This window comes from Colobus angolensis, unplaced genomic scaffold (assembly GCF_000951035.1).
Source record: "Colobus angolensis palliatus isolate OR3802 unplaced genomic scaffold, Cang.pa_1.0 Scaffold148, whole genome shotgun sequence".
Lineage (NCBI taxonomy): Eukaryota > Metazoa > Chordata > Mammalia > Primates > Cercopithecidae > Colobus > Colobus angolensis.
Window position 1 is genome coordinate 2,782,983 of NW_012114577.1, and position 16,648 is coordinate 2,799,630.

A 16,648-nucleotide genomic window follows, 5' to 3' on the forward strand; every position below is an offset into this window, starting at 1 on the left:
TAAGTTAGTGATCTCATAAGAACGCATTCTTCCACTCTCTGTTCAGGAAAACATTAGCCCATGTCCACACACACAGGCTTGTGGGCTCTTCATGTCTCTGCTCCTTTCTCCAAGCTGCTCTTTCTGCCTGGATTTCCCTTCTTCATCCTTCCAGGCCTGGAGACATCTTGCTGTTTCCTCAGGATACAGTTCCTTATCCTTGGAGTCTTTAGGGACCCACCCTTCCAGTCTCTCCAAACAAGGCTCTCTCTCCCTGGGTCAGGTTCTCAAAGTGACAAATCCATTCTGCGCCCCTGATACTCCCCTGTCGCACCAAGGTTCGCAGCCTCCAACCCACCTGTGAGCAGCTCCTGACTAGGTGTTTGCCAAGTAACCAGTTACTTTCCTAATTAAACAAACAAACAAACAACAGTAACAACAAATGTGTGCATGAGGCCACACCACATATTCAGGGCTGGCGAAGGGCCAGTCTAGTTTCATTTTCATCTCGACCCCTTTCTACTTGGTGGGACTCTCCACCGTTGCAGGTGGCTGGATCTTGTGCTCTGCTGGCCCAGTGGCCTGCAGGAGAAGCTCTCTAGAAGGTTCCTCTGAGCGTCTCTATGAACCTACAGGGCTGCAAACAACAGTCTTCAGGCACTTCTGCAAGTAGCAGGAAGCCCCTCCACACAACACACCATTCTGCCCATTAGTGCCAAGCTTTCTTGTGGCAGGAGACCAGAAAAGGGGTGACTGCTTCCAGAATTGTAGTAGATCTAACAGGAGAAGAATCCAAATGATCACCTGGTCCCACAGATGGGGAAACTGGGTTTAAAAGGACGAAACTATAGTCTTACAAGGAAGACCTTTAAAAAATGAACAGAGAAGCAAAAGCAAACCTTTTTGTCCTCTTCTAAACACAGGGGGTGGTGAGAAAAAAATAAATCAATCAAAGTCACCTGGAACAGAACCCATCAGTAAGGAAAGACAGGCTATTTTCAGGTTCTAAAAGGATACTAGTAACAGTTGGGGGGGAAAATCCACATAAAAACTGTACTTGACAGAGGCCTTTTGAAAGCAGATAAAGGTGTGTTTTGCTGCCTTGTGGCCTTGAGCCTTTTCACTCTGCTTGGTCCAGCTGGGCTTGGAGATTGAGGTCTGGGAGTGTGATTGTCTATTTGTTCCAACTGATACTGGAGTTGTTTGCTTTGAACAATGTGACTTTGTTTCTTTGTCAGACATGGCCAGCAGCATAGCTGTTGCTTAGGAAAGGAACAAACACATTAGGAGCTTGCTGAAAGTCAAACAATGTTTTGGATATTGCAGCGTATTAGCGAAAGTACTGTGATACAGGCCAAGGCAGCTTAGTGTGGCTCTAAGGACCATAAAATTCAACCATTGTGGTGGCAGGGAGTGATTCTCTCTCCAATGCCATTCTGAAGCACATGCACTGGACTCTGAGCTATTTCCAAGAAGATGCTGAGAGCAGTGGATCTGGAGCCAGGAATGACAGCTTCATATTATTTAAAAATCATTGCAATTTGCTCCTCCCAAAAGAGAGGATCCATTAACTGCATTCTGAAAGGCAAGAAGACTCGCAAGCTGAGAGCCCTGGCTGGTGTGAGGCACAACTATAATAAGGGCACCTACTGTATGCCAGGCACTGGACTAGCGCTGTAAGTACTACCTGTGCATTACCTCAATAACTTCAGTGCATAGAAAGAGGGGTGTCTTAGAGCCAGCTCACAAGAGCCGATTATGTCTATCTCTTCCCAACTCCACATCCAGTGACATCATGGCAACAGCTTGAAATTGGCCATGGTGGAAGTATGTACACCACGGAAATTGGCAAGTGCTATGAAATCAGAGGTTTCTTTTTGTCGATTGGTTGGTTTCACTATTTGAGAGCTATTGTTCAACGTTTACCAGCACACCACTGGGCAGGTAGTATTCTTATCCCCAGTTCACAGATGAGAAATTGAGGTTTTAAGTAACTAATCCAAGGGGTCATGCAGATTTCAGATTCATGTTTTCCTGAAATTAGAGTCCAGGAAAGAGCCTATTACGGGCTGAGAGCTGTTGAGGGCTGTCTGGAGGGAGCAGGAGGTGGGGTGGGGCAGGAAGCCATTGGGATCCCCAGTAAGCCAGACCCAATGGAACCTGCTTTGAAGCACCCTTTAGAATTGAGAAACTGTACACAGGGGCCCCAGGAGAAGTGGATGTGGCCTGACTCCAGCAGCTGCCCTCACTACAGTTGAGGGTCAGCTACCCTGGGGCCACCCTTCCTCATATCTGGGTCTCTCTTTCCTCTTTGGGACAAGTAACTGATACTCCATTTTAACAACACACCACACTCTGGCCATTCCTGAGGTCAACAACCTCTCAGAAGTGATCAGGGTAAGGTTTTGTGTGTCAGGAACAACTTCAGTGTGCTAATACTCTGGCCTGTAATCTTCAAACCCAGTCTTCGTGATTGATTGGAGCAAGGCCAGGGCAAACAGTATGTCAGGAAACTGCACCATAGATATTCCAGTGTCAGCACAGGGAGGACTATAAGACCCAGACAATGTGGATATGACTTCTGAGTCGCCCACATGAACTTGTGATATGGAGGGGTGGTAGGAAATAGGGAATGGAGTGATGGAGAACTGGTGGAGACTGGAAATCTGTGTATTATGAGGGAGGGATGGGGATGAAATTACGCACTGGAATTCTTTAGCTCAGATAATCAGGTAGGAAAGAGGGGGCAGCTACTCCTTCTCCACCTCCTCTATCGCCTGCATCTTCTTTCTTCGGCTGCAGACAGGATCCCTGATTTCCTTTCTGGCTTGGTCAAAAGCCTAAGGATGGAGAGTGGTTGCTGGGACTGACGGCAAGTTTCAGTTACTTTTCTGTCATAGACACTTCAGATCACCTCAGTCCATAGCGCATGTGCATCATATTTGCTTTCAACCCCAAAACAAGCTCTAGAAAACCCACATTTGAGCCACAGAAAGAAATCACTGTCTTTTCAGTAAAGCCCATGACACATAAAATGCTATGGAAACAGTTTAGTGCCATCTTGTCCTTACCGTGTAAATCAGAACAGTCATGGCTACCTCTCTCTTATTGTGCATCAATATGTCTTATAAGATAATGGAGATGGAGCAGTAATATTGTTGAGTTTTTTTCCCTCCCTTCTTAGCTTTCCAAATCTTTACTGGCTTTTTGAAATTGCTGCCTAGCACAGTAGCAAATGATGTATGAAATGAAATATTGCTTCCTCCAGCCCAGCAATGGCTTTGTCATCATTGCTTCAGTATTTATTATTTGAAGTTGTGTTTGGGTTGGCTACCGTCAGAAAAAAAACACATCATTTTTTTTTTTTCACATTAGACCAAGAAAGAAAGTGAGGAAGGTGAGAGAAGCAAGCAAGATTTGTTTAATTGGAGAAATAGACTAAGTCTGTATAGTACCAAAATACTGTTTGGACTGGATTTTCCCTGATGTTTTCAGATTGTCCAAGCATAGAAAAGAGAAGCCTTCTTCACTGCTTTTCTGTATCTTCTTTCATGGGGGTTCACCCAATCCATCTTGGACACAGCAATCTCATCAGATGGCTTATTGCATTTAGCAAAAACATGTGTAGACCAGGTTGTGTTCACTGTGTTGAAAATATCACATACATGTGTAACTATCTGTCAAGATACAGGAGAAATCCCATCTTCCTATGGAGCTTTTCCCACCAGTTTTTAGCATGTTATGATTCCTGCCCCCTTTTAATTCTTCTGATCTTTCTGCAGTTGATGTCTGTCGTGGACTGAATATTTGTGTCCCCCCAAAATTCACATATTGAAATACCCGCAATCAGATGGTATTAGGTGGTAGGGATTTGGGAGGCGATTAGATCATGAAGGAGGAGCTCTTATGAATGGCACTAGTGCTCTTATAAAAAAGGCCGCAGAGAGCTCATCTGTCTCTTCCACCATGTGAGGACACAGCAAGGAGACTGCCATCTATGAGCCAGGGAGTGGGCCCTTGCCAGACACTAATCTGCTGGCGTCTTGATCTGAGACTTCTCAGCCTCCAAAACAGTAAGAAATAAATATCGGTTATTTATAATCCACCTACTCTATGGTATTTTGTTATGGCAGCCCAAACACCCTGAGACATTGTCCAGGATCACATAATTAACTTTTTATTATAGTTTGTTCATTTCCTAATAATCTACATATAAAATTTAGCTCTTTTTTATGTCGGCATGTAATGTCATCTCTTGCTCTCTAATTATCAGTGGAAAGTAAATCTACAGTCTGAGTTCACATTTCAGTTTTGCGACTTACTACTACTTGTGTAACCCGAAAAAATTTACTGCACTTCTTCCCTGTGCCTGAATTTCTTACGTGTAAAAACATATTGTAACATACAATGTGTTTGTGAAAGCTATTAATTTTTTATATTACTTTAAAATATGTGTGCCTTTTCCCTTGCCTCCCCATGCAGACTATGAGCTTCATGAAGTCGAGAATCATTTGTATATTTCTGTGTTCATTGTGGAATCGAGCACCATGTTGAGTGTTTGTTGATTGACAAGTGTTCCTCCTTTCTTTTTTCCTATCAGTTTGGGTTTTAGCCAGTGCATTATTATAAGACAGACAATTACTGGAGTTACTAGAAGCAACAGAAAATATGCTCCCAAGTTCAATAAGCAAAAGCAATAGATCTAAATGACACGCAACATGTATCAAAAGAGGCCGCACATTCGTCTTTCTGTGTGATCAATTTTGGGCAGATGTGATACTACTTTTCTTATAAAACAAGCAGTGATTTTTATGTTCTGTATAAGGATTGTATTCTATTTCTACATTTTTTTTTTTTTTGAGACGGAGTCCCGCTCTGTCGCCCGGGCTGGAGTGCAGCGGCGCGATCTCGGCTCACTGCAAGCTCTGCCTCCCGGGTTCAGGCCATTCTCCTGCCTCAGCCTCCCGAGCAGCTGGGACCACAGGCGCCCACCACCTAGCCCGACTAGTTTTTTGTATTTTTTAGTAGAGACGGGGTTTCACCATGTTAGCCAGGATGGTCTCGATCTCCTGACCTCGTGATCCACCCGTCTCGGCCTCCCAAAGTGCTGGGATTACAGACTTGAGCCACCGCGCCCGGCCTCTATTTCTACATTTTGAATGAAGGTGGGTTTTACCCAAGTTTACTAATGATAGCTACATTTATTGAGTGCCTACTGTGCAGCAGTATACTGATAAGTAAGTTCTTGGGGAAGCAATCACCCCGCTCTGTGGCACTTGCTGATTTCCATAGTGAAAATACTCCTGCCATGGCCAGTTTCAAGCTACCAACGTAATGCCACCAAACACAATCTCACCTCATCCGCCTGCGGGAGCTGCTCCGGTCACCTCCCAAACTATGTCAGAGCTATACAACTATTCACAAGAATTTTCACAACAACCCTCCAAGGAAGATATTATTGCTATTATTGGCTCCCATCCTACCAATGAGAAAACAGGCTGGGAAATTCTTTGCCCAAAGTTGCATAGCTAATAAGAAGTGAGTTCGGGATTTAAACAGAGGTCTGCATGACTCCAGAGCCCACTGTCTTTCCAGTGCACCACACTTCCTCCCCACACAGCTGTGCGAGAATGGAAGAATGTGGTGACCCGCTACTCACAAACTCTGGCAAGACCGGGTGAGCAGAAGTGTCTCTAGACAAAGACCTATGACTGCCCCCAAAATCCAAACCCAGCCTTGGAAGACATGAACTTTCTCACAACCTACGAGATGGCTTCGCTGGGCAGTTGTTGTCTTGCTCAGTTTTGGCACATTATTGTGTGGTGCAATCAAGCCGGTCACGTGGCACCCACTCAGAGCATCCAGCGGCACCGTGAGCAGTCAGAGTGTCTGGAAGAGGGCATGGGAGGAGCCCTCCTCACAGAAGGGCTCAGAAGGGACACAGACGCCCCTGCCCTTCCAACAGCTGCTGGCCAGCAAAGTACATCATCGGCTTTCAGCAATCCTGCGCGTGAGTAGAAAGGGTGTTTCCAGCACATCCCAAAAAGGGTTTCAGGTAAGTGCTGCAGCTTAGGGCTCTTTCTTCCACAACTCCTCCCTATTTTTTAAATGGGGGACAAAAGTGCTTGTCTGTTTATAACCCCAGGGGATTCATGAATAATGTCCCGAAGGCGGTAAAATGACAAGATGACAAGAAGCACATAAACACAGTGTCATCATTTTCCTCCACGACTTGGTTTTCTGGATGTTGCACCTGGATATAAGCCCCAGACGGAACCAAAGCAAATCAAATAATTGTTTTCCACATTTATTGCAGTTTTAAAGAGGTCCTGCATTATGAAATAATGATATTGACAAAAATAATAATAATACCTTGTGTTTGAGTAGTATCTTTCTTCTGAGGAGCTCAGAGCACTTTACAGACACAAGAAACATTGTCAACAGACGGACAATTAATAGAAAAAAAGACTCATGTTTTAAGAAGTTACTCCATGGGGGATAATGGTTCTGTTATCCTCACAAATCGACTGGCGGACATAATATCCGTTTCTGCTCTAAACCAGGAATAAAAATGCCAGGTAGGACAGGAGCAAGGGTACCTGGAGTGAGCAAGGAAATCAAGAGGGCTCCTCTCCCGTCATCTACCTGAACACAGTCTAGACACAGCCACAGCCTGGGACAATTCTGACCCCAAGTGACCGCGTGACAAGAGGCTGCGCAGTGACCTGGGTGATTAATATGATGGGACAACCACCCGCTTTGTAGACTTTTCTCGAGGCTTTTTTCTGGAGTTCAGATGGAGGCTGTTGAGTCATCACAGCAGATGCTCAAAAGAAAAGAAAATCCAGAAGCCTATCCCCAGGGCCCTCCTGCTAAATGAACGGCAGACCCACCCTGCTGCTTACCCTCTTCCATCACCTCTGCTCCCCGCAACCTCCTGCTTTTACCTCCTTGTACTCACCCAAATCTACAAGCGCTGCAAAGCCAGCTGCAGATATCACAGGCAACTTTGAGTTGTAAGAAATCATGAAGCAAAGGCATTTGCTGAGAGGCCACTCTGCACAGTGCAGTGCTGGATTGAAAAGGTGGGGAGTGAGACCAAGGAAAAGGGAAGGGAAGGGAGCAGCATTGATTTAAAAGCTCAATAGGGAATGTACCAGGTTTGTTACCTGTCAACTCATTTGATCCTCATCAAATGCCCTGTGATAGAAGTATTGTTATCCCAGTTTTTAGATAGCAAAGCCAAGGATCAGAGAGCTTAAGCAACTTATCAGGGGCCACACAGCTCTCAAGTAGCAGAGCCAGAAGGAAAATCCAGGTGAGTCTGGGTTTCCACTTCAACGCGAAGTTAGGGAGAGGAGCTGAGAGTGAGCGCCTAGAGCTGTCAGAGCGGGCATTGAAGACCGTGGTCAGGAGTTGGAGGCTGGTTGTAAGGTCATGGGAAACCATATCCAGGCGCCATCCAGATGAGCAGGGAGGAGGAATGGATCTGAGGGGCACTGTAGAGAAAGAACTTGGGGGATGGATTGTCCTTGGTGGATAAAAGGAAGAAGTTGTCAAAGAGGATCCAAGGCAGCAGCTCTACATCCTTGTTGAGTCGATAACCCCTGTGTGATGTGCAACTGAGAACACGGGACGCTTCCCCCAGAAAATGCACACAGCCCACTCACAAGCATCAGCGCCATTTTGGGGGAGTCACTTGGTTCAAGATTAAGGTTCCTCGCCCTGTGAAGGGCCTGAAGTGATGAGAACGTCGGCATCCTTGTTTGGCTTGTAGGACTCTCAAGACAATTGTATATTTATTTTCAGAGAAGCTAAAGGAAAGATCTCTGAAATTTGAAATTGAACACCTTATTTATTTTAATATAAAAGAGGAGTTTCTTTTTTTTTTCTATGTTTCTTCTGTAAATCAGATTAACAGGACCACCACAGATGCCACTAAGGGTCACTTCGCAAATCTCCATATTCTTCTATGCTTACAGATACCTATTTGCAAAAAGGCTACAAGTTATAGTAACTGGATGAAAGACATTTGAGGACAAAGGTCAAAAACAAGGGGAGGTTGGGCATGGTGGCTCATGCCTGTAATCCCAGACCTTTGAGAGGCTGAGGCGGGTGGATCACCTGAGGTCAGGAGTTTGAGACCATCCAGGCCAACATGATGAAACCCTGTCTTTACTAAAAAAAATGAAAATTAGCCAGGCGTGATGGTGTCCACCTGTAATCCCAGCTACTGGGGAGGCTGAGGCAGAAGAATCACTTGAACCCAGTAGGCGGAGGTTGCAGTGAGCCGAGATCATGCCACTGCACTCCAACCTGGGCAACAGAGCGAGACTGCCTCTCAGAAGAAACCAAACCAAACAAAACAAAACAAACCGAGGGGAACACGGTGGATCCACAGCTGCTCTGGAAAGTCAAGTCTCGAATGCCCCAGGAACATGAAGCCTTCACAGAGCCAGCGAAGGGGGTCTGGGTCCAGGATGTGGAGCAGGCTTGCAAATCTGGGAAGCTACACAAGAAAATTTCACCGATACACATGAAACACAAAGAGAATGGGTAGAGGCTGATTTGGAAGAGGAATGTGCCTGGATGTGCCTGGTGGCAAGTCCCGTTCTACCTTTCCCACGGAGAAAGAGGGAAAGACAAAGGAGGGTGAGGAAAGGCCTGGGAGAGGAAGCCCCACAGTCACTTATCTATGGGGTGGAGAAATCAGAAGTCCCCACAGCCAACTTTAAACCTGCATTTCATCCCTCACCCCAGTGCTGATGCTACCCAGGCAAGCTTGGGGCAGTGTGCTGGTGCAAGACGAGCCCAGGCGCCCACCACAGTCCCCCCAGGGAGTAAAACTCGGGATGGGGAGGGTGACTGCATCCAGGAAGGACCGTCTCAGGTCAACCTCACCATCGCGTCCGCGCATGTCTGCTGGAAACCCGTCTCTCCCAAGGCTGCCTAATTTTCTGTCTAAACTATGGGCTGACCCACAGCTTACTCCTTCAACATGCTATCCAGTGGGGGTGGGGCAGGGGTGGCGGCTGGGGCTTAAGGAGAGAGAGAGTTTGGTGGAGATAAAAAAATAATAATAATAAGCCTGATCCACCATTCTGGATGCCCTTTCCAGCTCTCTGCTCCATGCAGCTGTGTGTGTGTAAGAAAAACAGGGTGTGTGAGTGTGTGTGTGTGTGTGTGTGCATGCACCAGCAATCAGTGTGGTGAGGCTAGAGGCTTTCATCACTGAAACACTGAGTTCCTGTTTATAAACATTTGCTCACTGTTTTGTTATGTGGGGGAATTAACCACAAAACATGACCTACGACATCAAGCCCCCCATCTTCACATCCTTCATACCGCGTGCACTTTCTCTATCTACCTGAAAGCCGCTGAGTAGAAAACAATTTCTCTACAACAAAGTGGGGAATGCCCAGAGAACAGAAGGCACCTCTACACAGACTTGAAGGCTTCAAGGGAGGCTGGGGAGGCATGGATCACTGACCCATGGGGAAAAGGCATTACATGGGCCATGGCTGAAGACATTACTCTTTCCGGCGCTTTTTGGAGCCCCAAAAGACATTGGGACCAAAACAAATGTATCTCAATGGCATTTGCAGCGCCATAGTGGGCAGCGGGTGAAGGTCTAGTTTGTATAAAGAGGAGAGGAAGACCATACAGAGCAGAATGCAGCTAAAACCTTGGGAGAGAATGGAAGAGGGGATGGATCCGCTGAGAAGTTCCGGGGCGCCCAGGTTGGCAGGACTTATGCAGACTGAAAGGTGACCTCAGGAGCAGAGTTCTAAAGGGAGAGGCGCTGGCTTTTGAGTTTATTTTCCTGACCATCCTCCAGATGATAAGATGGTTCTTTCTGATGAAAGACTCAGCGTGCTGCTATTACAGTTTGGTGGCATCCCAACAGCAGATGCAGGTGTTCTGTGAACCATATTCCACAGAGCCCTGGGGCTCCACAGTCACCCTGGAGAGCCCGTGGTAGGGGGTGGGATGAGTCCTGCCATCTGAGAGCCCTGCCCTGCCTTCAAGAAGAGCAGTTCCTCTTCCATCTGCTTGAGGCATTGGAGCTCCTCACTGGATTTTGTGGTAAGAATTCAATCACCAGGAAAAGTTTGGAAGCCTCTGGATCAGCGATATCCAAAGTCTCTGATCTCAGCTTGGAGGTGCTTTGAGCCTCTGGCCCCCGCGCTCTGCACTGTCCCAGAGGAAGGTGTGGGCTGCTTTTGATCCTAACAATCAGTTCACCAAGGACAGGGCAACGGCTGACAGATGAAGGATATCCAGATGCAGATGAGGAATCCCAGGCCCTGGAGAGAGACGGCTACAGGACACCAAGATTCCTGGTGGTTTTCCAGGGCATTCCAGTATTAGAGCCCTCACCCTCCTTCCCGAGGTTCTGCGCTGATCCAGTGCAGAAGCCCCATGCATTGGAGAAAGGGCTAACTCTGTGCCCAGGGCTGGACGGAGCAGCATCGCAGATCAAAAGGCCACCACCCCCAAGAAGCCCATGAAAGGCAATCACCCTCCGAGCAAACCCCTCTCCTTTCCAGGACTCACAGAGATTATGAAGTCCCAGCTCTTGCACCTCAACCTGCCCTTTCCCTTCCTGCCTCATTACTCTCTTGAGGTTCCATTCCTGTTCCACAACCACCCAGATCTCTCCCGTACACCTGCCTTCCTTCCCTCTGAGAAGCAGGGGGGAATGCTGGGTGCCCATTCTTTAAAACAGACAGGACGTGGGGGAGGGGGAGCTGGGGGGATTGAGGGGGAAGGGAGACAATGGCATTCACAGGGACTGGAGCTTGACATTCTAATGCTTTGGGCAGGGAGGGAGGAGGCTATCGTGCTTTACTAGGTCATGGAGACGTGGAGCAGGCCTCTGAGCACACGCTCAGGCCAGGGCACCGCAGTGCCGGTTGCTCACATGCTCAGGCCAGGGCAGAGCAGTGCGGGTTGCTCAGAGGCTCCCCGTGCCCAGAGCATGGACATCAGTTTCACCCACTCTGGGCATTTGCTGCCAACTCGAGAATACCCTTTACTTTCCCATTACTTCTTCATGGCAAATATATGTATAGATATTATAGTGTGTGTGTGTTGGGGGCGGGTGTGTGTGTGTGTGTACAATCAAAACTTATCCTCTGTAGTAAAAAAAAAAAAAGTTTTAATTATGTTTTGGATTGTCTTCATAGAGATCCAAGAGCATAATTTAAGTAAATGTTGTAGTCATGACTAGCAATGCTGTATTATTCTTGTTTGAATTTTAACCCTAAGAATTTTCCAGTCTGCTAGCCAAACCAACACTTGGGCACATTTATGGTTCTCAAAAGCTAAACTCATCCCAGTGTTCTCTTGACTACTATGAGAGGTTTGGAGTTCCGGAGCTCAGACGTGACACTGTTTCCCAGGATGTGTGATGAGATGTGTGTGGATGTGTCAGAAGATCGGCCTTTGGGTCAATATGTATTTGGGGTCTGCTTGCTTCTTGCTCCTTTGGGTGTGCCCCAGGTCCCATGGCCTCGTTCACAGAGTTCTGAGCAAACCCATTCCTCTTCCCCCGTCTCATGGTTCGCCAGATGTTACTGGGGCAGGAGAAGGACTGTGAGCTGGGGCAGTCAGCGAGAATGACTCTCTGATTGCCCTGGCTGGGAGCCCCTTCCTGATACCCAGGTAAGAGCAAACTGTTGCTGGAACCGTGCACACAGGGCATGGAAACGCTGCTTGTCAATGGATTAAAATGAAAATCCCAAATTCTACTCTTTCTGTGATGAACAAATCGCTGGGCTTCCTTTGACTTCATTGTCATGGACTATAATTCATAACTGTTTTGTATGTTATGCAACTAGATAATCATAACTATGTCTATATAGTATGGAACACTCTATATGTATGTAGTGTAGCGTGAACACACACACACCAAATGTTAGGCTGGTGTGTTCCAGCATAAAGACATGTACACTCACAACCACACAGAAACAACCCCTCTAAGGGTTCCACAGTCACCAGTGTCTCAATCAACCTTGGGCCGCCCGATCACCTCCTCGCCCCCAAAGTCTGTTCCGTGCATTCGCAATTGTATCGTCTGCATTCTCTGGCACATTCTTTCGTTTCTTTTTTTTTTTTTTGTTAGGTTACGGAAGTGAACTAATTTATTTGGTCATTTTAACACCAACAATTATAAAAGAATAGGCCAATTATTTTTATTATACTTTAAGTTCTAGAGTACATGTGCACAACATGCAGGTTTGTTACATGTGTATACATGTGCCCTGTTGGTGTGCTGCACCCATTAACTCGTCATTTACATTCGATATATCTCCTAATGCTATCCCTCCCCCCTCCCCTGACCCCACAACAGGCCCTGGTGTGTGATGTTCCCCATCCTGTGGCCAAGTGTTCTCGTTGTTCAATTCCCACCTACGAGTGAGAACATGCGGTGTTCGGTTTTCTGTCCTTGCGATAGCTTGCTCAGAATGATGGTTTCCAGCTTCATCCATGTCCCTACAAAGGACGTGAACGCATCCTTTTTCATGGCTGCATAGTATTCCACGGTGTGTATGTGCCACGTTTTCTTAATCCGTTCTGTCATTGACGGACATTTGGGTTGGTTCCCAGTCCTGCTATGGTATCGGGCACATTCTTGACAGCAGAGCATTTCCATCTGGACTAGGTGTCGATGGAAACAGCATCTTCTCCTTACAATTTGACACATCTGATAGCTGAAAAACTCTCTGAAGACTAGACTCTGGCTCCACACATTGTGAATCCTGTTTCCACTTTCCTATCGGCCTGGCTCTGGGGACATGGGTCACAGGACATGTTTATGCTGGGATATGACCTCAGACCCTGTCCTCCCTGTGGAAATGCCACAGGAGCAAGCACAGGGAGCTGAAGGATGTCCCTGCAAGCCACTTCTACATCAGAACAGCTGGCGATAGCTTCATATAGGCTGAAGAGACTGCAAATTGCATCAATGTTCCACCAAATTCAAACTAAATACCTCCCTGACTTAATTTTCACTCAACCAGATGCCAAAAATGTCCAAAGCCACTTCAATACGACAAGAAGCTAATGAGGTGTGTAGAGGCAAAGTTGAGGTGAAAAGAGACAAAAGTCTTTATTTTATGTTGCTTATTTATTTATTTTTTTCTTTTGAGATGGAGTCTTGCTCTGTCACCCAGGCTGAAGTGCAGCAGCATCATCTCGGCTCACTGCAAACTCTGCCTCCCAGGTTCAAGTGATTCTCCTGCCTCAGCCTCCTAAGTAGCTGGGATCACAGGTGTGCACTATCACGCCTGGCCAATTTTTGTATTTTTAGTAGAGATGGGGTTTTACCATGTTGACCAGACTGGTTGAACTCCTGGCCTCAAGAAATCCACCTGCTCAGCCTCCCAAAGTGCTGGGATTACAGGCATAAGCCACTGCGCCCAGCCGAAAGTCTTAATCTATTTATGTTATTTTTGCAAAACACATGGTCTTGGGAACTGCCTGCTATGATACTTCCAGGCCCATGTAAGGGATGAACCTGAAATGGAAGGAGCCTGAAGCTTAAAACTCATTAGCCTTATAGTAATTTCACCTCTGTGCACAGGATTTGGCAACTAGTGGTCAAAAAGAATAAGGGAAACAAAGTCTTCCAGCTGCAAGGAAAAGCTTACGCAAAGGTGCAGAGGCCAGAGAGCTCAGGACTGTTCAGCCAGCAGGGAGAGCAGTCGTAGGTGAGAACCACGCAGTGGATGTAGATCTGAAATACTGGGCAACTGCAGACCACAGAGGGTTGCAAATGTCAGGGTAAGATATGTTAATGTCAACTGTACAGCAAGAAGCTTTGAAGATTTGCATGCCCATGGCCTAAGGCAAGGACTACGCCTCTCCAAACCCTGCTTTAGAAAAAGAAATTTGGGATGGACAGATGGGAGGCAGAGAGACCAGCTCAGAGGCATCAGCAGCTGATGTGCTGCAAATCAGGATTCTCTGGGAAAGGAGCAACACAATGATTGACAGAAATACACAAAGACTCACGCGCGAGCCTTGAGTCAGTGTCCTGCTCCTCTTCCTCCCCTGACCTCATTCACCCTTGGACTTGGAATAGCCCTTTTCTCTGAAACCTGGCTGCCCTGATGTGTCCTCAGCCTAGCTTCACCTGTGGGGCCACAGTCTCTGGAACTACGCTCCACACCCCTCACTGTCCTACCAGGGTAGTGACTCTCAGTCACACTGTCCATGATGCACCTGACATCCCTGGATGTGGTTTCTGCCCGTCATCTTAGACCAGGATGCAAGAGGAGGTGGTGGCTTAGTTCAGGCAGGAAGAAAGAGAGCCTCCACAGGACTGTAGTCTTGGGAACCGGTTGGAGGGACCAACTGGAGGGAAGGTCAATTAGGCAACTAAGTGTACGCAGAAGGCAAAGAAGACGGACAGATCAAAGAGGACACTGATGGCCACAGTGGAAGGAAGAATGTCTGTATGTTTAGGCTGCAGGAGAAGCCCAGCACTGCAGAAATGGATGCATCTCAGCATGAATGCGCTCAGTTGGAGGCTGCGCGCATCTCAGATTTGCCTCCAGCACAAGGCTTCATTTTATAGCTTCGTGTTCTGGCGCGTTGGTCATGGAGAAGCTGGAGAATCTTCTTTACCTTCTTGCCCCCCACTACCTATACTCTCTCCCTGGGTGATCTCACCAGTGCCCTAGTTTTAACTTCAGCTTTGCATGGGGGCCCAGGCCTCTGCTTTGAACTATGCACTTGCTACCCAGTGCTGGCATTTGACGGAGCTCCCTGCTATAGTTAGACCTTTATGTTCTTTATGGCCAGTACCCACTCTGACTGGTCAGTACCCCTGCCACAGTGATTGTTGAATTGCTTTTATTGTGATAAAATACACATAGCATGAAATTGACCATTTAAGCAATTTTTAACTGTGCAGTTCAGTGGCACTAAGTTCATTCACATTATTTTGCCACCACCTCCATCCATCTCCAGATTATTTTCATCTTCCCAAACTGAAACTCTATACCCATTAAACACCAACTCCTCTTTTCTTTCTCCCCAGCTCCTGGCAACCACCATTCTACTTTCTGTCTCTATGAGTTTGACTCCTCTAAGTCTCTTTCTTTCTTTCTTTCTTTGTTTCTTTGTTTCTTTCTTTCTTTCTTTTTTTTTTTTTGACAGAGTCTTGCTCTGTCACCCAGGCTGGAGCACAGTGGCACAATCTTGGCTCACTGCAAGCTCCGCCTCTCAGGTTCACGCCATTCTCCTGCCTCAGCCTCCCGAGTAGCTGGGACTACAGGCACCTGCCACCACGCCCGGCTAATTTTTGTATTTTTAGTAAGACGGAGTTTCATCATGTTAGCCAGGATGGTCTCGATCTCCTGACCTCGTGATCTGCCCACCTCGGCCTCCCAAAGTGCTGGGATTACTGGCATGAGCCACCGCACCCGGCCCTACGTATTTCATCTGCAGTATTTGTCCTTTTTAACTGGCTTATTTCACTTGGCATAATGTCTTCAAGGTTTATCTCTGTTGTAGAATGTGTCAAAATTTCCTTCCCTTTCAAGGCTGAATACTCTTCTGTAGTATGGATAGACCACCTTTTGTTTATCCATTCTTCCACTGATGAATGCTGGGCTGTTGTAACTAATGCTGATCTGGATATGAGTGTACAAATATCTGTTTGAGTCCCTGCCTTCAATTCTCATTGGATATACATCCAGAAGTGGAATTGCCAGATCATACAGTAATCTTGTGTTTTGTTTCTGAGGAACTGTTGAATATTTTTAACATCACACCTGTTATACAATGTGTACAACTGCTGCTTCACAGCTTGACTCAGGTGTTTAATTAGCGTCTCATAGGGGAACTATCCAAGCCCAAAGTCTTGACGGTCCTAAGCTTATTCCTCCCCAGCTTCTCCCACCTGCATAAGTGGAATCACCACACAGCTGGGGCCAGGGCCCTTGGCAGCATCAGCAACTGCCTCTCACTCTGCATCTCCAACCCATCAACAAATCTTATCAGATCAATGTGCAAAATATATCCAGAACCAAATCACTTCTCACCACCCTGCTGCTGCCACTGGCCCCAGCCCACCTTGACCTCTCACCCTCACTGTTGCAGTAGCCTCCCCACATAGTTTATCTTTGCCCTTTTACCAGCTAGTCTTCATGCAGCTGTTAGCATGAGCCATTTAAAACGTCAACCAGATCTCTTCCTTCCTTTGATTAAAACTTCCAATCTTCTCATCATAATTGGAAAGAAAAAAAAAGACCCAAATGTGTTACCATGTGCTGTGATCTGAATGTTTGTGTTCCCTCCAAAATTCATGTTAAAACTGAATCTTCGATGCAATGATATTAACAGGTGGCACCTTTGGGAAGTGATTAGGCCCTGAGCACTCCGTCTTCGTGGATGAGATTAGTGCCTTATTCATGGCTGGAGGGAACTAGCAAGGCCCTTTTGGCTCTCTGCCTTTTGCCCTGTGAGGAGCAGCAAGCGGCAGCAACTTGGACGCAGACAGCAGCGCTCACCCAGCACCAAACCTGCTGGCATGTTTGTCATAGATTTTTCAGCTTTCGGAACTATGACAAATACTTTTCTTCTTCTTCTTCTTCTTCTTCTTCTTCTTCTTCTTCTTCTTCTTCTGCCTTTTGCCCTGTGAGGAGCAGCAAGCGGC

General features: G+C 46.8%; 1 pseudogene; it reads right to left on the bottom strand.

Moving 5' to 3' along the window:
* Positions 1-9,509: 9,509 nt before the first annotated feature.
* Positions 9,510-16,648, bottom strand: part of LOC105507314 — a 47,726-nt pseudogene continuing 40,587 nt past the window's right edge.